The following is a 16899-nucleotide window of genomic DNA, read 5'->3' as shown; positions in this document are numbered from 1 at the left end:
GGGACACGACACGAAATGCTACAAGCGACCGTCCGATCCGCCGCAGGAACGCCCACATCCGGTGTGGTCTAGTGGCTAGGATACCTGGCTTTCACCCAGGAGGCCCGGGTTCGATTCCCGGTACCGGAACGGAACTTTTTCCACACGAATCGTGACAAGTTTGAGCTGTCCGAGCTGCCGTTTCCCGTCCTGCTCGCAATATATCTACTGTTTCGTGACCGTCAGCAGAGTATAGACGAGGGAAGCAGACATCCGACGACCATAGAAATGGTGTACGGCTTCATGCCATACGTTTGCAGCGTAGGGCTGAGCGAGCGCAACTGTCGAGGCCCGTTAGCTCAGTTGGTTAGAGCGTCGTGCTAATAACGCGAAGGTCGTGGGTTCGATCCCCCCACGGGCCACAACGCTTTTACTACCACGAAAAGGCAGCGCCGATTTCAGCTGGCGAGTGTGATGACCAAAAGATCATCACCCTGCGTGGAAGTTGACAGAGGATCCGAACCCGACTTGTCGGGAAGCGCTACAGCATTCACTCGGCAATGGCCATAATATGTTGAATACACTGGTTCTCAACCGATAAAGAGAAGATGAAAGGAAATGTCCGATTGCCGATGCGTAACAACTTTGGCCCTTGTCGGTACTTGGGCGGGAGAGCGCATGGGGACACAGGGTACTGTTGGCAGTTTTACTTCCTATTTTTCTTTCTCCTTTGTTTTCGGAGCTACAGCCCGATTCGGTCAGGGAGACGCCACCGTGAAATGAACGGGCGTGCTGTGTGTACATCGCCTCGCCTCTCCTTACCTCTCTCAGTCGTTTCTCGTGCTTGTCGTTTTGATATAGGCCGATTGGAGAGCGTCAGCTCTCGCGTCAGCTGAGCAAAGTCGAGACAAGTCGAGACAGTCGAGACACACTATAGGCTGGTCTGCAGCGAGTAAGAGGGGGAAAAAACATTAAGTTAAGGGCGCGTGGCGAAAGTACTCATACGTGACATTAAAAAGCCTGTTGCGGTGGCCGGGAATCGAACCCGGACCAACTGCTTGGAAGGCAACTATGCTGACCATTACACCACCACCGCACAAGCGAGCGCCCCGACGCCGCGCTGTGTCGGCTTCCCGCCTGTCGGCAGCGGCCGAAGGTGATCGTACCTGGCAGGCGCATTTCGAGGTAGGCTAGGGGAGCACATCCAGGCGCGTTCGGACAGCGTATCCGCGCACATTTCGCATCCTTGGCAAGAGTCGGCGCCGGCGACGCAAGAGTACGCAGAGGACCGCGTTCTGGCGGCATTTTTAAGCAGTACAGTGCAGGATTCAGCGTCTGCAGCATCTTCTCGACAGAATGCTACGGCGCTTGACGGCAGTCCCACTTTCCCTTGAGACATCTGCTCGGGAAGCAGCGTGCAGTTACTACCGGCCCGAGCATCGGTGGTTCAGTGGTAGAATGCTCGCCTGCCACGCGGGCGGCCCGGGTTCGATTCCCGGCCGATGCATCATTTTGCTTTTCCCACGATAATGCTGCCGTGTGGCTTGCGCGCTTGAGATGCACGATCCACATGAATGTATAGCAGGATTCCCTTGAGAAGAACCGAGAACGCAGCACTCGCGGGTCCCCACTAGGACGCTCGCATGGTGTTCTACAGACTAGCGTCGGCCTGGCCTCGCAAGTTGCTGTGTCCAGGTGCCTCCGAGGCACTGAACGTTAACGACAAGGAGTGCTGCCTATCGTTTGCAAATCTGCAGCAACACCGCAATCAACTGGGCTGGCAATGCACGTGTAGCAACAGAACACGTTATCCAGGAAGTACAGTGTCTTTACGTCTAACATTGGGTGTGGTACTTACCCAGTTTCCAGGACAAGCGCTTCACCTGTGCCTCGGTAGCGCAGTAGGCAGCGCGTAAGTCTCATAATCTTAAGGTCGTGAGTTCGATCCTCACCCGGGGCATTTAATTTTCTGTGACTGATGGTGATGCTGTTGCTAGGGCACCAACTTATTTCTTGTTTTTTATCCACAACGTTTTCAACGCTTCAGCGGGAAAATGTTTACTCCCTGTTATTGCTACTTACAGCTTCCCTTTTCCTCTTCTCCTAGCACAGCATGAAGCCAAAAACATTGCTCTGAGACGTTTGAGGTGCGCGCCTTGCCAGTCAGTATGCGCAAAGACGCTCGCAAAGAGAGAAGGGCGCCGACGCGGGACACGACACGAAATGCTACAAGCGACCGTCCGATCCGCCGCAGGAACGCCCACATCCGGTGTGGTCTAGTGGCTAGGATACCTGGCTTTCACCCAGGAGGCCCGGGTTCGATTCCCGGTACCGGAACGGAACTTTTTCCACACGAATCGTGACAAGTTTGAGCTGTCCGAGCTGCCGTTTCCCGTCCTGCTCGCAATATATCTACTGTTTCGTGACCGTCAGCAGAGTATAGACGAGGGAAGCAGACATCCGACGACCATAGAAATGGTGTACGGCTTCATGCCATACGTTTGCAGCGTAGGGCTGAGCGAGCGCAACTGTCGAGGCCCGTTAGCTCAGTTGGTTAGAGCGTCGTGCTAATAACGCGAAGGTCGTGGGTTCGATCCCCCCACGGGCCACAACGCTTTTACTACCACGAAAAGGCAGCGCCGATTTCAGCTGGCGAGTGTGATGACCAAAAGATCATCACCCTGCGTGGAAGTTGACAGAGGATCCGAACCCGACTTGTCGGGAAGCGCTACAGCATTCACTCGGCAATGGCCATAATATGTTGAATACACTGGTTCTCAACCGATAAAGAGAAGATGAAAGGAAATGTCCGATTGCCGATGCGTAACAACTTTGGCCCTTGTCGGTACTTGGGCGGGAGAGCGCATGGGGACACAGGGTACTGTTGGCAGTTTTACTTCCTATTTTTCTTTCTCCTTTGTTTTCGGAGCTACAGCCCGATTCGGTCAGGGAGACGCCACCGTGAAATGAACGGGCGTGCTGTGTGTACATCGCCTCGCCTCTCCTTACCTCTCTCAGTCGTTTCTCGTGCTTGTCGTTTTGATATAGGCCGATTGGAGAGCGTCAGCTCTCGCGTCAGCTGAGCAAAGTCGAGACAAGTCGAGACAGTCGAGACACACTATAGGCTGGTCTGCAGCGAGTAAGAGGGGGAAAAAACATTAAGTTAAGGGCGCGTGGCGAAAGTACTCATACGTGACATTAAAAAGCCTGTTGCGGTGGCCGGGAATCGAACCCGGACCAACTGCTTGGAAGGCAACTATGCTGACCATTACACCACCACCGCACAAGCGAGCGCCCCGACGCCGCGCTGTGTCGGCTTCCCGCCTGTCGGCAGCGGCCGAAGGTGATCGTACCTGGCAGGCGCATTTCGAGGTAGGCTAGGGGAGCACATCCAGGCGCGTTCGGACAGCGTATCCGCGCACATTTCGCATCCTTGGCAAGAGTCGGCGCCGGCGACGCAAGAGTACGCAGAGGACCGCGTTCTGGCGGCATTTTTAAGCAGTACAGTGCAGGATTCAGCGTCTGCAGCATCTTCTCGACAGAATGCTACGGCGCTTGACGGCAGTCCCACTTTCCCTTGAGACATCTGCTCGGGAAGCAGCGTGCAGTTACTACCGGCCCGAGCATCGGTGGTTCAGTGGTAGAATGCTCGCCTGCCACGCGGGCGGCCCGGGTTCGATTCCCGGCCGATGCATCATTTTGCTTTTCCCACGATAATGCTGCCGTGTGGCTTGCGCGCTTGAGATGCACGATCCACATGAATGTATAGCAGGATTCCCTTGAGAAGAACCGAGAACGCAGCACTCGCGGGTCCCCACTAGGACGCTCGCATGGTGTTCTACAGACTAGCGTCGGCCTGGCCTCGCAAGTTGCTGTGTCCAGGTGCCTCCGAGGCACTGAACGTTAACGACAAGGAGTGCTGCCTATCGTTTGCAAATCTGCAGCAACACCGCAATCAACTGGGCTGGCAATGCACGTGTAGCAACAGAACACGTTATCCAGGAAGTACAGTGTCTTTACGTCTAACATTGGGTGTGGTACTTACCCAGTTTCCAGGACAAGCGCTTCACCTGTGCCTCGGTAGCGCAGTAGGCAGCGCGTAAGTCTCATAATCTTAAGGTCGTGAGTTCGATCCTCACCCGGGGCATTTAATTTTCTGTGACTGATGGTGATGCTGTTGCTAGGGCACCAACTTATTTCTTGTTTTTTATCCACAACGTTTTCAACGCTTCAGCGGGAAAATGTTTACTCCCTGTTATTGCTACTTACAGCTTCCCTTTTCCTCTTCTCCTAGCACAGCATGAAGCCAAAAACATTGCTCTGAGACGTTTGAGGTGCGCGCCTTGCCAGTCAGTATGCGCAAAGACGCTCGCAAAGAGAGAAGGGCGCCGACGCGGGACACGACACGAAATGCTACAAGCGACCGTCCGATCCGCCGCAGGAACGCCCACATCCGGTGTGGTCTAGTGGCTAGGATACCTGGCTTTCACCCAGGAGGCCCGGGTTCGATTCCCGGTACCGGAACGGAACTTTTTCCACACGAATCGTGACAAGTTTGAGCTGTCCGAGCTGCCGTTTCCCGTCCTGCTCGCAATATATCTACTGTTTCGTGACCGTCAGCAGAGTATAGACGAGGGAAGCAGACATCCGACGACCATAGAAATGGTGTACGGCTTCATGCCATACGTTTGCAGCGTAGGGCTGAGCGAGCGCAACTGTCGAGGCCCGTTAGCTCAGTTGGTTAGAGCGTCGTGCTAATAACGCGAAGGTCGTGGGTTCGATCCCCCCACGGGCCACAACGCTTTTACTACCACGAAAAGGCAGCGCCGATTTCAGCTGGCGAGTGTGATGACCAAAAGATCATCACCCTGCGTGGAAGTTGACAGAGGATCCGAACCCGACTTGTCGGGAAGCGCTACAGCATTCACTCGGCAATGGCCATAATATGTTGAATACACTGGTTCTCAACCGATAAAGAGAAGATGAAAGGAAATGTCCGATTGCCGATGCGTAACAACTTTGGCCCTTGTCGGTACTTGGGCGGGAGAGCGCATGGGGACACAGGGTACTGTTGGCAGTTTTACTTCCTATTTTTCTTTCTCCTTTGTTTTCGGAGCTACAGCCCGATTCGGTCAGGGAGACGCCACCGTGAAATGAACGGGCGTGCTGTGTGTACATCGCCTCGCCTCTCCTTACCTCTCTCAGTCGTTTCTCGTGCTTGTCGTTTTGATATAGGCCGATTGGAGAGCGTCAGCTCTCGCGTCAGCTGAGCAAAGTCGAGACAAGTCGAGACAGTCGAGACACACTATAGGCTGGTCTGCAGCGAGTAAGAGGGGGAAAAAACATTAAGTTAAGGGCGCGTGGCGAAAGTACTCATACGTGACATTAAAAAGCCTGTTGCGGTGGCCGGGAATCGAACCCGGACCAACTGCTTGGAAGGCAACTATGCTGACCATTACACCACCACCGCACAAGCGAGCGCCCCGACGCCGCGCTGTGTCGGCTTCCCGCCTGTCGGCAGCGGCCGAAGGTGATCGTACCTGGCAGGCGCATTTCGAGGTAGGCTAGGGGAGCACATCCAGGCGCGTTCGGACAGCGTATCCGCGCACATTTCGCATCCTTGGCAAGAGTCGGCGCCGGCGACGCAAGAGTACGCAGAGGACCGCGTTCTGGCGGCATTTTTAAGCAGTACAGTGCAGGATTCAGCGTCTGCAGCATCTTCTCGACAGAATGCTACGGCGCTTGACGGCAGTCCCACTTTCCCTTGAGACATCTGCTCGGGAAGCAGCGTGCAGTTACTACCGGCCCGAGCATCGGTGGTTCAGTGGTAGAATGCTCGCCTGCCACGCGGGCGGCCCGGGTTCGATTCCCGGCCGATGCATCATTTTGCTTTTCCCACGATAATGCTGCCGTGTGGCTTGCGCGCTTGAGATGCACGATCCACATGAATGTATAGCAGGATTCCCTTGAGAAGAACCGAGAACGCAGCACTCGCGGGTCCCCACTAGGACGCTCGCATGGTGTTCTACAGACTAGCGTCGGCCTGGCCTCGCAAGTTGCTGTGTCCAGGTGCCTCCGAGGCACTGAACGTTAACGACAAGGAGTGCTGCCTATCGTTTGCAAATCTGCAGCAACACCGCAATCAACTGGGCTGGCAATGCACGTGTAGCAACAGAACACGTTATCCAGGAAGTACAGTGTCTTTACGTCTAACATTGGGTGTGGTACTTACCCAGTTTCCAGGACAAGCGCTTCACCTGTGCCTCGGTAGCGCAGTAGGCAGCGCGTAAGTCTCATAATCTTAAGGTCGTGAGTTCGATCCTCACCCGGGGCATTTAATTTTCTGTGACTGATGGTGATGCTGTTGCTAGGGCACCAACTTATTTCTTGTTTTTTATCCACAACGTTTTCAACGCTTCAGCGGGAAAATGTTTACTCCCTGTTATTGCTACTTACAGCTTCCCTTTTCCTCTTCTCCTAGCACAGCATGAAGCCAAAAACATTGCTCTGAGACGTTTGAGGTGCGCGCCTTGCCAGTCAGTATGCGCAAAGACGCTCGCAAAGAGAGAAGGGCGCCGACGCGGGACACGACACGAAATGCTACAAGCGACCGTCCGATCCGCCGCAGGAACGCCCACATCCGGTGTGGTCTAGTGGCTAGGATACCTGGCTTTCACCCAGGAGGCCCGGGTTCGATTCCCGGTACCGGAACGGAACTTTTTCCACACGAATCGTGACAAGTTTGAGCTGTCCGAGCTGCCGTTTCCCGTCCTGCTCGCAATATATCTACTGTTTCGTGACCGTCAGCAGAGTATAGACGAGGGAAGCAGACATCCGACGACCATAGAAATGGTGTACGGCTTCATGCCATACGTTTGCAGCGTAGGGCTGAGCGAGCGCAACTGTCGAGGCCCGTTAGCTCAGTTGGTTAGAGCGTCGTGCTAATAACGCGAAGGTCGTGGGTTCGATCCCCCCACGGGCCACAACGCTTTTACTACCACGAAAAGGCAGCGCCGATTTCAGCTGGCGAGTGTGATGACCAAAAGATCATCACCCTGCGTGGAAGTTGACAGAGGATCCGAACCCGACTTGTCGGGAAGCGCTACAGCATTCACTCGGCAATGGCCATAATATGTTGAATACACTGGTTCTCAACCGATAAAGAGAAGATGAAAGGAAATGTCCGATTGCCGATGCGTAACAACTTTGGCCCTTGTCGGTACTTGGGCGGGAGAGCGCATGGGGACACAGGGTACTGTTGGCAGTTTTACTTCCTATTTTTCTTTCTCCTTTGTTTTCGGAGCTACAGCCCGATTCGGTCAGGGAGACGCCACCGTGAAATGAACGGGCGTGCTGTGTGTACATCGCCTCGCCTCTCCTTACCTCTCTCAGTCGTTTCTCGTGCTTGTCGTTTTGATATAGGCCGATTGGAGAGCGTCAGCTCTCGCGTCAGCTGAGCAAAGTCGAGACAAGTCGAGACAGTCGAGACACACTATAGGCTGGTCTGCAGCGAGTAAGAGGGGGAAAAAACATTAAGTTAAGGGCGCGTGGCGAAAGTACTCATACGTGACATTAAAAAGCCTGTTGCGGTGGCCGGGAATCGAACCCGGACCAACTGCTTGGAAGGCAACTATGCTGACCATTACACCACCACCGCACAAGCGAGCGCCCCGACGCCGCGCTGTGTCGGCTTCCCGCCTGTCGGCAGCGGCCGAAGGTGATCGTACCTGGCAGGCACATTTCGAGGTAGGCTAGGGGAGCACATCCAGGCGCGTTCGGACAGCGTATCCGCGCACATTTCGCATCCTTGGCAAGAGTCGGCGCCGGCGACGCAAGAGTACGCAGAGGACCGCGTTCTGGCGGCATTTTTAAGCAGTACAGTGCAGGATTCAGCGTCTGCAGCATCTTCTCGACAGAATGCTACGGCGCTTGACGGCAGTCCCACTTTCCCTTGAGACATCTGCTCGGGAAGCAGCGTGCAGTTACTACCGGCCCGAGCATCGGTGGTTCAGTGGTAGAATGCTCGCCTGCCACGCGGGCGGCCCGGGTTCGATTCCCGGCCGATGCATCATTTTGCTTTTCCCACGATAATGCTGCCGTGTGGCTTGCGCGCTTGAGATGCACGATCCACATGAATGTATAGCAGGATTCCCTTGAGAAGAACCGAGAACGCAGCACTCGCGGGTCCCCACTAGGACGCTCGCATGGTGTTCTACAGACTAGCGTCGGCCTGGCCTCGCAAGTTGCTGTGTCCAGGTGCCTCCGAGGCACTGAACGTTAACGACAAGGAGTGCTGCCTATCGTTTGCAAATCTGCAGCAACACCGCAATCAACTGGGCTGGCAATGCACGTGTAGCAACAGAACACGTTATCCAGGAAGTACAGTGTCTTTACGTCTAACATTGGGTGTGGTACTTACCCAGTTTCCAGGACAAGCGCTTCACCTGTGCCTCGGTAGCGCAGTAGGCAGCGCGTAAGTCTCATAATCTTAAGGTCGTGAGTTCGATCCTCACCCGGGGCATTTAATTTTCTGTGACTGATGGTGATGCTGTTGCTAGGGCACCAACTTATTTCTTGTTTTTTATCCACAACGTTTTCAACGCTTCAGCGGGAAAATGTTTACTCCCTGTTATTGCTACTTACAGCTTCCCTTTTCCTCTTCTCCTAGCACAGCATGAAGCCAAAAACATTGCTCTGAGACGTTTGAGGTGCGCGCCTTGCCAGTCAGTATGCGCAAAGACGCTCGCAAAGAGAGAAGGGCGCCGACGCGGGACACGACACGAAATGCTACAAGCGACCGTCCGATCCGCCGCAGGAACGCCCACATCCGGTGTGGTCTAGTGGCTAGGATACCTGGCTTTCACCCAGGAGGCCCGGGTTCGATTCCCGGTACCGGAACGGAACTTTTTCCACACGAATCGTGACAAGTTTGAGCTGTCCGAGCTGCCGTTTCCCGTCCTGCTCGCAATATATCTACTGTTTCGTGACCGTCAGCAGAGTATAGACGAGGGAAGCAGACATCCGACGACCATAGAAATGGTGTACGGCTTCATGCCATACGTTTGCAGCGTAGGGCTGAGCGAGCGCAACTGTCGAGGCCCGTTAGCTCAGTTGGTTAGAGCGTCGTGCTAATAACGCGAAGGTCGTGGGTTCGATCCCCCCACGGGCCACAACGCTTTTACTACCACGAAAAGGCAGCGCCGATTTCAGCTGGCGAGTGTGATGACCAAAAGATCATCACCCTGCGTGGAAGTTGACAGAGGATCCGAACCCGACTTGTCGGGAAGCGCTACAGCATTCACTCGGCAATGGCCATAATATGTTGAATACACTGGTTCTCAACCGATAAAGAGAAGATGAAAGGAAATGTCCGATTGCCGATGCGTAACAACTTTGGCCCTTGTCGGTACTTGGGCGGGAGAGCGCATGGGGACACAGGGTACTGTTGGCAGTTTTACTTCCTATTTTTCTTTCTCCTTTGTTTTCGGAGCTACAGCCCGATTCGGTCAGGGAGACGCCACCGTGAAATGAACGGGCGTGCTGTGTGTACATCGCCTCGCCTCTCCTTACCTCTCTCAGTCGTTTCTCGTGCTTGTCGTTTTGATATAGGCCGATTGGAGAGCGTCAGCTCTCGCGTCAGCTGAGCAAAGTCGAGACAAGTCGAGACAGTCGAGACACACTATAGGCTGGTCTGCAGCGAGTAAGAGGGGGAAAAAACATTAAGTTAAGGGCGCGTGGCGAAAGTACTCATACGTGACATTAAAAAGCCTGTTGCGGTGGCCGGGAATCGAACCCGGACCAACTGCTTGGAAGGCAACTATGCTGACCATTACACCACCACCGCACAAGCGAGCGCCCCGACGCCGCGCTGTGTCGGCTTCCCGCCTGTCGGCAGCGGCCGAAGGTGATCGTACCTGGCAGGCACATTTCGAGGTAGGCTAGGGGAGCACATCCAGGCGCGTTCGGACAGCGTATCCGCGCACATTTCGCATCCTTGGCAAGAGTCGGCGCCGGCGACGCAAGAGTACGCAGAGGACCGCGTTCTGGCGGCATTTTTAAGCAGTACAGTGCAGGATTCAGCGTCTGCAGCATCTTCTCGACAGAATGCTACGGCGCTTGACGGCAGTCCCACTTTCCCTTGAGACATCTGCTCGGGAAGCAGCGTGCAGTTACTACCGGCCCGAGCATCGGTGGTTCAGTGGTAGAATGCTCGCCTGCCACGCGGGCGGCCCGGGTTCGATTCCCGGCCGATGCATCATTTTGCTTTTCCCACGATAATGCTGCCGTGTGGCTTGCGCGCTTGAGATGCACGATCCACATGAATGTATAGCAGGATTCCCTTGAGAAGAACCGAGAACGCAGCACTCGCGGGTCCCCACTAGGACGCTCGCATGGTGTTCTACAGACTAGCGTCGGCCTGGCCTCGCAAGTTGCTGTGTCCAGGTGCCTCCGAGGCACTGAACGTTAACGACAAGGAGTGCTGCCTATCGTTTGCAAATCTGCAGCAACACCGCAATCAACTGGGCTGGCAATGCACGTGTAGCAACAGAACACGTTATCCAGGAAGTACAGTGTCTTTACGTCTAACATTGGGTGTGGTACTTACCCAGTTTCCAGGACAAGCGCTTCACCTGTGCCTCGGTAGCGCAGTAGGCAGCGCGTAAGTCTCATAATCTTAAGGTCGTGAGTTCGATCCTCACCCGGGGCATTTAATTTTCTGTGACTGATGGTGATGCTGTTGCTAGGGCACCAACTTATTTCTTGTTTTTTATCCACAACGTTTTCAACGCTTCAGCGGGAAAATGTTTACTCCCTGTTATTGCTACTTACAGCTTCCCTTTTCCTCTTCTCCTAGCACAGCATGAAGCCAAAAACATTGCTCTGAGACGTTTGAGGTGCGCGCCTTGCCAGTCAGTATGCGCAAAGACGCTCGCAAAGAGAGAAGGGCGCCGACGCGGGACACGACACGAAATGCTACAAGCGACCGTCCGATCCGCCGCAGGAACGCCCACATCCGGTGTGGTCTAGTGGCTAGGATACCTGGCTTTCACCCAGGAGGCCCGGGTTCGATTCCCGGTACCGGAACGGAACTTTTTCCACACGAATCGTGACAAGTTTGAGCTGTCCGAGCTGCCGTTTCCCGTCCTGCTCGCAATATATCTACTGTTTCGTGACCGTCAGCAGAGTATAGACGAGGGAAGCAGACATCCGACGACCATAGAAATGGTGTACGGCTTCATGCCATACGTTTGCAGCGTAGGGCTGAGCGAGCGCAACTGTCGAGGCCCGTTAGCTCAGTTGGTTAGAGCGTCGTGCTAATAACGCGAAGGTCGTGGGTTCGATCCCCCCACGGGCCACAACGCTTTTACTACCACGAAAAGGCAGCGCCGATTTCAGCTGGCGAGTGTGATGACCAAAAGATCATCACCCTGCGTGGAAGTTGACAGAGGATCCGAACCCGACTTGTCGGGAAGCGCTACAGCATTCACTCGGCAATGGCCATAATATGTTGAATACACTGGTTCTCAACCGATAAAGAGAAGATGAAAGGAAATGTCCGATTGCCGATGCGTAACAACTTTGGCCCTTGTCGGTACTTGGGCGGGAGAGCGCATGGGGACACAGGGTACTGTTGGCAGTTTTACTTCCTATTTTTCTTTCTCCTTTGTTTTCGGAGCTACAGCCCGATTCGGTCAGGGAGACGCCACCGTGAAATGAACGGGCGTGCTGTGTGTACATCGCCTCGCCTCTCCTTACCTCTCTCAGTCGTTTCTCGTGCTTGTCGTTTTGATATAGGCCGATTGGAGAGCGTCAGCTCTCGCGTCAGCTGAGCAAAGTCGAGACAAGTCGAGACAGTCGAGACACACTATAGGCTGGTCTGCAGCGAGTAAGAGGGGGAAAAAACATTAAGTTAAGGGCGCGTGGCGAAAGTACTCATACGTGACATTAAAAAGCCTGTTGCGGTGGCCGGGAATCGAACCCGGACCAACTGCTTGGAAGGCAACTATGCTGACCATTACACCACCACCGCACAAGCGAGCGCCCCGACGCCGCGCTGTGTCGGCTTCCCGCCTGTCGGCAGCGGCCGAAGGTGATCGTACCTGGCAGGCACATTTCGAGGTAGGCTAGGGGAGCACATCCAGGCGCGTTCGGACAGCGTATCCGCGCACATTTCGCATCCTTGGCAAGAGTCGGCGCCGGCGACGCAAGAGTACGCAGAGGACCGCGTTCTGGCGGCATTTTTAAGCAGTACAGTGCAGGATTCAGCGTCTGCAGCATCTTCTCGACAGAATGCTACGGCGCTTGACGGCAGTCCCACTTTCCCTTGAGACATCTGCTCGGGAAGCAGCGTGCAGTTACTACCGGCCCGAGCATCGGTGGTTCAGTGGTAGAATGCTCGCCTGCCACGCGGGCGGCCCGGGTTCGATTCCCGGCCGATGCATCATTTTGCTTTTCCCACGATAATGCTGCCGTGTGGCTTGCGCGCTTGAGATGCACGATCCACATGAATGTATAGCAGGATTCCCTTGAGAAGAACCGAGAACGCAGCACTCGCGGGTCCCCACTAGGACGCTCGCATGGTGTTCTACAGACTAGCGTCGGCCTGGCCTCGCAAGTTGCTGTGTCCAGGTGCCTCCGAGGCACTGAACGTTAACGACAAGGAGTGCTGCCTATCGTTTGCAAATCTGCAGCAACACCGCAATCAACTGGGCTGGCAATGCACGTGTAGCAACAGAACACGTTATCCAGGAAGTACAGTGTCTTTACGTCTAACATTGGGTGTGGTACTTACCCAGTTTCCAGGACAAGCGCTTCACCTGTGCCTCGGTAGCGCAGTAGGCAGCGCGTAAGTCTCATAATCTTAAGGTCGTGAGTTCGATCCTCACCCGGGGCATTTAATTTTCTGTGACTGATGGTGATGCTGTTGCTAGGGCACCAACTTATTTCTTGTTTTTTATCCACAACGTTTTCAACGCTTCAGCGGGAAAATGTTTACTCCCTGTTATTGCTACTTACAGCTTCCCTTTTCCTCTTCTCCTAGCACAGCATGAAGCCAAAAACATTGCTCTGAGACGTTTGAGGTGCGCGCCTTGCCAGTCAGTATGCGCAAAGACGCTCGCAAAGAGAGAAGGGCGCCGACGCGGGACACGACACGAAATGCTACAAGCGACCGTCCGATCCGCCGCAGGAACGCCCACATCCGGTGTGGTCTAGTGGCTAGGATACCTGGCTTTCACCCAGGAGGCCCGGGTTCGATTCCCGGTACCGGAACGGAACTTTTTCCACACGAATCGTGACAAGTTTGAGCTGTCCGAGCTGCCGTTTCCCGTCCTGCTCGCAATATATCTACTGTTTCGTGACCGTCAGCAGAGTATAGACGAGGGAAGCAGACATCCGACGACCATAGAAATGGTGTACGGCTTCATGCCATACGTTTGCAGCGTAGGGCTGAGCGAGCGCAACTGTCGAGGCCCGTTAGCTCAGTTGGTTAGAGCGTCGTGCTAATAACGCGAAGGTCGTGGGTTCGATCCCCCCACGGGCCACAACGCTTTTACTACCACGAAAAGGCAGCGCCGATTTCAGCTGGCGAGTGTGATGACCAAAACATCATCACCCTGCGTGGAAGTTGACAGAGGATCCGAACCCGACTTGTCGGGAAGCGCTACAGCATTCACTCGGCAATGGCCATAATATGTTGAATACACTGGTTCTCAACCGATAAAGAGAAGATGAAAGGAAATGTCCGATTGCCGATGCGTAACAACTTTGGCCCTTGTCGGTACTTGGGCGGGAGAGCGCATGGGGACACAGGGTACTGTTGGCAGTTTTACTTCCTATTTTTCTTTCTCCTTTGTTTTCGGAGCTACAGCCCGATTCGGTCAGGGAGACGCCACCGTGAAATGAACGGGCGTGCTGTGTGTACATCGCCTCGCCTCTCCTTACCTCTCTCAGTCGTTTCTCGTGCTTGTCGTTTTGATATAGGCCGATTGGAGAGCGTCAGCTCTCGCGTCAGCTGAGCAAAGTCGAGACAAGTCGAGACAGTCGAGACACACTATAGGCTGGTCTGCAGCGAGTAAGAGGGGGAAAAAACATTAAGTTAAGGGCGCGTGGCGAAAGTACTCATACGTGACATTAAAAAGCCTGTTGCGGTGGCCGGGAATCGAACCCGGACCAACTGCTTGGAAGGCAACTATGCTGACCATTACACCACCACCGCACAAGCGAGCGCCCCGACGCCGCGCTGTGTCGGCTTCCCGCCTGTCGGCAGCGGCCGAAGGTGATCGTACCTGGCAGGCACATTTCGAGGTAGGCTAGGGGAGCACATCCAGGCGCGTTCGGACAGCGTATCCGCGCACATTTCGCATCCTTGGCAAGAGTCGGCGCCGGCGACGCAAGAGTACGCAGAGGACCGCGTTCTGGCGGCATTTTTAAGCAGTACAGTGCAGGATTCAGCGTCTGCAGCATCTTCTCGACAGAATGCTACGGCGCTTGACGGCAGTCCCACTTTCCCTTGAGACATCTGCTCGGGAAGCAGCGTGCAGTTACTACCGGCCCGAGCATCGGTGGTTCAGTGGTAGAATGCTCGCCTGCCACGCGGGCGGCCCGGGTTCGATTCCCGGCCGATGCATCATTTTGCTTTTCCCACGATAATGCTGCCGTGTGGCTTGCGCGCTTGAGATGCACGATCCACATGAATGTATAGCAGGATTCCCTTGAGAAGAACCGAGAACGCAGCACTCGCGGGTCCCCACTAGGACGCTCGCATGGTGTTCTACAGACTAGCGTCGGCCTGGCCTCGCAAGTTGCTGTGTCCAGGTGCCTCCGAGGCACTGAACGTTAACGACAAGGAGTGCTGCCTATCGTTTGCAAATCTGCAGCAACACCGCAATCAACTGGGCTGGCAATGCACGTGTAGCAACAGAACACGTTATCCAGGAAGTACAGTGTCTTTACGTCTAACATTGGGTGTGGTACTTACCCAGTTTCCAGGACAAGCGCTTCACCTGTGCCTCGGTAGCGCAGTAGGCAGCGCGTAAGTCTCATAATCTTAAGGTCGTGAGTTCGATCCTCACCCGGGGCATTTAATTTTCTGTGACTGATGGTGATGCTGTTGCTAGGGCACCAACTTATTTCTTGTTTTTTATCCACAACGTTTTCAACGCTTCAGCGGGAAAATGTTTACTCCCTGTTATTGCTACTTACAGCTTCCCTTTTCCTCTTCTCCTAGCACAGCATGAAGCCAAAAACATTGCTCTGAGACGTTTGAGGTGCGCGCCTTGCCAGTCAGTATGCGCAAAGACGCTCGCAAAGAGAGAAGGGCGCCGACGCGGGACACGACACGAAATGCTACAAGCGACCGTCCGATCCGCCGCAGGAACGCCCACATCCGGTGTGGTCTAGTGGCTAGGATACCTGGCTTTCACCCAGGAGGCCCGGGTTCGATTCCCGGTACCGGAACGGAACTTTTTCCACACGAATCGTGACAAGTTTGAGCTGTCCGAGCTGCCGTTTCCCGTCCTGCTCGCAATATATCTACTGTTTCGTGACCGTCAGCAGAGTATAGACGAGGGAAGCAGACATCCGACGACCATAGAAATGGTGTACGGCTTCATGCCATACGTTTGCAGCGTAGGGCTGAGCGAGCGCAACTGTCGAGGCCCGTTAGCTCAGTTGGTTAGAGCGTCGTGCTAATAACGCGAAGGTCGTGGGTTCGATCCCCCCACGGGCCACAACGCTTTTACTACCACGAAAAGGCAGCGCCGATTTCAGCTGGCGAGTGTGATGACCAAAAGATCATCACCCTGCGTGGAAGTTGACAGAGGATCCGAACCCGACTTGTCGGGAAGCGCTACAGCATTCACTCGGCAATGGCCATAATATGTTGAATACACTGGTTCTCAACCGATAAAGAGAAGATGAAAGGAAATGTCCGATTGCCGATGCGTAACAACTTTGGCCCTTGTCGGTACTTGGGCGGGAGAGCGCATGGGGACACAGGGTACTGTTGGCAGTTTTACTTCCTATTTTTCTTTCTCCTTTGTTTTCGGAGCTACAGCCCGATTCGGTCAGGGAGACGCCACCGTGAAATGAACGGGCGTGCTGTGTGTACATCGCCTCGCCTCTCCTTACCTCTCTCAGTCGTTTCTCGTGCTTGTCGTTTTGATATAGGCCGATTGGAGAGCGTCAGCTCTCGCGTCAGCTGAGCAAAGTCGAGACAAGTCGAGACAGTCGAGACACACTATAGGCTGGTCTGCAGCGAGTAAGAGGGGGAAAAAACATTAAGTTAAGGGCGCGTGGCGAAAGTACTCATACGTGACATTAAAAAGCCTGTTGCGGTGGCCGGGAATCGAACCCGGACCAACTGCTTGGAAGGCAACTATGCTGACCATTACACCACCACCGCACAAGCGAGCGCCCCGACGCCGCGCTGTGTCGGCTTCCCGCCTGTCGGCAGCGGCCGAAGGTGATCGTACCTGGCAGGCACATTTCGAGGTAGGCTAGGGGAGCACATCCAGGCGCGTTCGGACAGCGTATCCGCGCACATTTCGCATCCTTGGCAAGAGTCGGCGCCGGCGACGCAAGAGTACGCAGAGGACCGCGTTCTGGCGGCATTTTTAAGCAGTACAGTGCAGGATTCAGCGTCTGCAGCATCTTCTCGACAGAATGCTACGGCGCTTGACGGCAGTCCCACTTTCCCTTCAGACATCTGCTCGGGAAGCAGCGTGCAGTTACTACCGGCCCGAGCATCGGTGGTTCAGTGGTAGAATGCTCGCCTGCCACGCGGGCGGCCCGGGTTCGATTCCCGGCCGATGCATCATTTTGCTTTTCCCACGATAATGCTGCCGTGTGGCTTGCGCGCTTGAGATGCACGATCCACATGAATGTATAGCAGGATTCCCTTGAGAAGAACCGAGAACG

The 16899-nt window shown here is 54.7% G+C and overlaps 38 non-coding genes across 38 annotated transcripts; 30 read left to right on the top strand and 8 right to left on the bottom strand.

Moving 5' to 3' along the window:
• The first annotated feature begins 327 nt into the window (after nucleotides 1–327).
• Nucleotides 328–401, top strand: Trnai-aau (transfer RNA isoleucine (anticodon AAU)). Its single transcript has one exon. It is a non-coding gene; the product is annotated as a tRNA-Ile (tRNA).
• A 602-nt stretch (nucleotides 402–1003) lies between these two features.
• On the bottom strand, nucleotides 1004–1075 carry Trnag-ucc (transfer RNA glycine (anticodon UCC)). Its single transcript has one exon. It is a non-coding gene; the product is annotated as a tRNA-Gly (tRNA).
• A 340-nt stretch (nucleotides 1076–1415) lies between these two features.
• On the top strand, nucleotides 1416–1486 carry Trnag-gcc (transfer RNA glycine (anticodon GCC)). The gene has a single exon. It is a non-coding gene; the product is annotated as a tRNA-Gly (tRNA).
• A 380-nt stretch (nucleotides 1487–1866) lies between these two features.
• Nucleotides 1867–1939, top strand: Trnam-cau (transfer RNA methionine (anticodon CAU)). The gene has a single exon. It is a non-coding gene; the product is annotated as a tRNA-Met (tRNA).
• A 305-nt stretch (nucleotides 1940–2244) lies between these two features.
• On the top strand, nucleotides 2245–2316 carry Trnae-uuc (transfer RNA glutamic acid (anticodon UUC)). The gene has a single exon. It is a non-coding gene; the product is annotated as a tRNA-Glu (tRNA).
• Nucleotides 2317–2514: 198 nt separating this feature from the next.
• Trnai-aau (transfer RNA isoleucine (anticodon AAU)) lies at nucleotides 2515–2588 on the top strand. Its single transcript has one exon. It is a non-coding gene; the product is annotated as a tRNA-Ile (tRNA).
• A 602-nt stretch (nucleotides 2589–3190) lies between these two features.
• Nucleotides 3191–3262, bottom strand: Trnag-ucc (transfer RNA glycine (anticodon UCC)). Its single transcript has one exon. It is a non-coding gene; the product is annotated as a tRNA-Gly (tRNA).
• Nucleotides 3263–3602: 340 nt separating this feature from the next.
• On the top strand, nucleotides 3603–3673 carry Trnag-gcc (transfer RNA glycine (anticodon GCC)). Its single transcript has one exon. It is a non-coding gene; the product is annotated as a tRNA-Gly (tRNA).
• Nucleotides 3674–4053: 380 nt separating this feature from the next.
• On the top strand, nucleotides 4054–4126 carry Trnam-cau (transfer RNA methionine (anticodon CAU)). Its single transcript has one exon. It is a non-coding gene; the product is annotated as a tRNA-Met (tRNA).
• A 305-nt stretch (nucleotides 4127–4431) lies between these two features.
• Trnae-uuc (transfer RNA glutamic acid (anticodon UUC)) lies at nucleotides 4432–4503 on the top strand. Its single transcript has one exon. It is a non-coding gene; the product is annotated as a tRNA-Glu (tRNA).
• Nucleotides 4504–4701: 198 nt separating this feature from the next.
• Trnai-aau (transfer RNA isoleucine (anticodon AAU)) lies at nucleotides 4702–4775 on the top strand. The gene has a single exon. It is a non-coding gene; the product is annotated as a tRNA-Ile (tRNA).
• Nucleotides 4776–5377: 602 nt separating this feature from the next.
• Nucleotides 5378–5449, bottom strand: Trnag-ucc (transfer RNA glycine (anticodon UCC)). Its single transcript has one exon. It is a non-coding gene; the product is annotated as a tRNA-Gly (tRNA).
• A 340-nt stretch (nucleotides 5450–5789) lies between these two features.
• Nucleotides 5790–5860, top strand: Trnag-gcc (transfer RNA glycine (anticodon GCC)). The gene has a single exon. It is a non-coding gene; the product is annotated as a tRNA-Gly (tRNA).
• A 380-nt stretch (nucleotides 5861–6240) lies between these two features.
• Trnam-cau (transfer RNA methionine (anticodon CAU)) lies at nucleotides 6241–6313 on the top strand. The gene has a single exon. It is a non-coding gene; the product is annotated as a tRNA-Met (tRNA).
• A 305-nt stretch (nucleotides 6314–6618) lies between these two features.
• Trnae-uuc (transfer RNA glutamic acid (anticodon UUC)) lies at nucleotides 6619–6690 on the top strand. Its single transcript has one exon. It is a non-coding gene; the product is annotated as a tRNA-Glu (tRNA).
• Nucleotides 6691–6888: 198 nt separating this feature from the next.
• Nucleotides 6889–6962, top strand: Trnai-aau (transfer RNA isoleucine (anticodon AAU)). Its single transcript has one exon. It is a non-coding gene; the product is annotated as a tRNA-Ile (tRNA).
• Nucleotides 6963–7564: 602 nt separating this feature from the next.
• On the bottom strand, nucleotides 7565–7636 carry Trnag-ucc (transfer RNA glycine (anticodon UCC)). The gene has a single exon. It is a non-coding gene; the product is annotated as a tRNA-Gly (tRNA).
• Nucleotides 7637–7976: 340 nt separating this feature from the next.
• On the top strand, nucleotides 7977–8047 carry Trnag-gcc (transfer RNA glycine (anticodon GCC)). The gene has a single exon. It is a non-coding gene; the product is annotated as a tRNA-Gly (tRNA).
• A 380-nt stretch (nucleotides 8048–8427) lies between these two features.
• On the top strand, nucleotides 8428–8500 carry Trnam-cau (transfer RNA methionine (anticodon CAU)). Its single transcript has one exon. It is a non-coding gene; the product is annotated as a tRNA-Met (tRNA).
• Nucleotides 8501–8805: 305 nt separating this feature from the next.
• Trnae-uuc (transfer RNA glutamic acid (anticodon UUC)) lies at nucleotides 8806–8877 on the top strand. The gene has a single exon. It is a non-coding gene; the product is annotated as a tRNA-Glu (tRNA).
• Nucleotides 8878–9075: 198 nt separating this feature from the next.
• On the top strand, nucleotides 9076–9149 carry Trnai-aau (transfer RNA isoleucine (anticodon AAU)). The gene has a single exon. It is a non-coding gene; the product is annotated as a tRNA-Ile (tRNA).
• Nucleotides 9150–9751: 602 nt separating this feature from the next.
• Nucleotides 9752–9823, bottom strand: Trnag-ucc (transfer RNA glycine (anticodon UCC)). Its single transcript has one exon. It is a non-coding gene; the product is annotated as a tRNA-Gly (tRNA).
• Nucleotides 9824–10163: 340 nt separating this feature from the next.
• Nucleotides 10164–10234, top strand: Trnag-gcc (transfer RNA glycine (anticodon GCC)). Its single transcript has one exon. It is a non-coding gene; the product is annotated as a tRNA-Gly (tRNA).
• A 380-nt stretch (nucleotides 10235–10614) lies between these two features.
• On the top strand, nucleotides 10615–10687 carry Trnam-cau (transfer RNA methionine (anticodon CAU)). Its single transcript has one exon. It is a non-coding gene; the product is annotated as a tRNA-Met (tRNA).
• Nucleotides 10688–10992: 305 nt separating this feature from the next.
• On the top strand, nucleotides 10993–11064 carry Trnae-uuc (transfer RNA glutamic acid (anticodon UUC)). Its single transcript has one exon. It is a non-coding gene; the product is annotated as a tRNA-Glu (tRNA).
• Nucleotides 11065–11262: 198 nt separating this feature from the next.
• Nucleotides 11263–11336, top strand: Trnai-aau (transfer RNA isoleucine (anticodon AAU)). The gene has a single exon. It is a non-coding gene; the product is annotated as a tRNA-Ile (tRNA).
• Nucleotides 11337–11938: 602 nt separating this feature from the next.
• Nucleotides 11939–12010, bottom strand: Trnag-ucc (transfer RNA glycine (anticodon UCC)). The gene has a single exon. It is a non-coding gene; the product is annotated as a tRNA-Gly (tRNA).
• Nucleotides 12011–12350: 340 nt separating this feature from the next.
• Nucleotides 12351–12421, top strand: Trnag-gcc (transfer RNA glycine (anticodon GCC)). Its single transcript has one exon. It is a non-coding gene; the product is annotated as a tRNA-Gly (tRNA).
• Nucleotides 12422–12801: 380 nt separating this feature from the next.
• On the top strand, nucleotides 12802–12874 carry Trnam-cau (transfer RNA methionine (anticodon CAU)). Its single transcript has one exon. It is a non-coding gene; the product is annotated as a tRNA-Met (tRNA).
• A 305-nt stretch (nucleotides 12875–13179) lies between these two features.
• Nucleotides 13180–13251, top strand: Trnae-uuc (transfer RNA glutamic acid (anticodon UUC)). The gene has a single exon. It is a non-coding gene; the product is annotated as a tRNA-Glu (tRNA).
• A 198-nt stretch (nucleotides 13252–13449) lies between these two features.
• Nucleotides 13450–13523, top strand: Trnai-aau (transfer RNA isoleucine (anticodon AAU)). The gene has a single exon. It is a non-coding gene; the product is annotated as a tRNA-Ile (tRNA).
• A 602-nt stretch (nucleotides 13524–14125) lies between these two features.
• Nucleotides 14126–14197, bottom strand: Trnag-ucc (transfer RNA glycine (anticodon UCC)). Its single transcript has one exon. It is a non-coding gene; the product is annotated as a tRNA-Gly (tRNA).
• Nucleotides 14198–14537: 340 nt separating this feature from the next.
• On the top strand, nucleotides 14538–14608 carry Trnag-gcc (transfer RNA glycine (anticodon GCC)). Its single transcript has one exon. It is a non-coding gene; the product is annotated as a tRNA-Gly (tRNA).
• A 380-nt stretch (nucleotides 14609–14988) lies between these two features.
• Nucleotides 14989–15061, top strand: Trnam-cau (transfer RNA methionine (anticodon CAU)). Its single transcript has one exon. It is a non-coding gene; the product is annotated as a tRNA-Met (tRNA).
• A 305-nt stretch (nucleotides 15062–15366) lies between these two features.
• Trnae-uuc (transfer RNA glutamic acid (anticodon UUC)) lies at nucleotides 15367–15438 on the top strand. The gene has a single exon. It is a non-coding gene; the product is annotated as a tRNA-Glu (tRNA).
• Nucleotides 15439–15636: 198 nt separating this feature from the next.
• Nucleotides 15637–15710, top strand: Trnai-aau (transfer RNA isoleucine (anticodon AAU)). The gene has a single exon. It is a non-coding gene; the product is annotated as a tRNA-Ile (tRNA).
• A 602-nt stretch (nucleotides 15711–16312) lies between these two features.
• Trnag-ucc (transfer RNA glycine (anticodon UCC)) lies at nucleotides 16313–16384 on the bottom strand. The gene has a single exon. It is a non-coding gene; the product is annotated as a tRNA-Gly (tRNA).
• A 340-nt stretch (nucleotides 16385–16724) lies between these two features.
• Nucleotides 16725–16795, top strand: Trnag-gcc (transfer RNA glycine (anticodon GCC)). The gene has a single exon. It is a non-coding gene; the product is annotated as a tRNA-Gly (tRNA).
• Nucleotides 16796–16899: the final 104 nt, after the last annotated feature.

The sequence above is a fragment of the Schistocerca nitens genome, chromosome 2 (assembly GCF_023898315.1).
Source record: "Schistocerca nitens isolate TAMUIC-IGC-003100 chromosome 2, iqSchNite1.1, whole genome shotgun sequence".
NCBI classification, from domain to species: Eukaryota; Metazoa; Arthropoda; class Insecta; order Orthoptera; family Acrididae; genus Schistocerca; species Schistocerca nitens.
The sequence above is the reverse complement of the archived record's forward strand: the minus strand, read 5'-3'. Positions and strand labels throughout refer to the sequence as shown.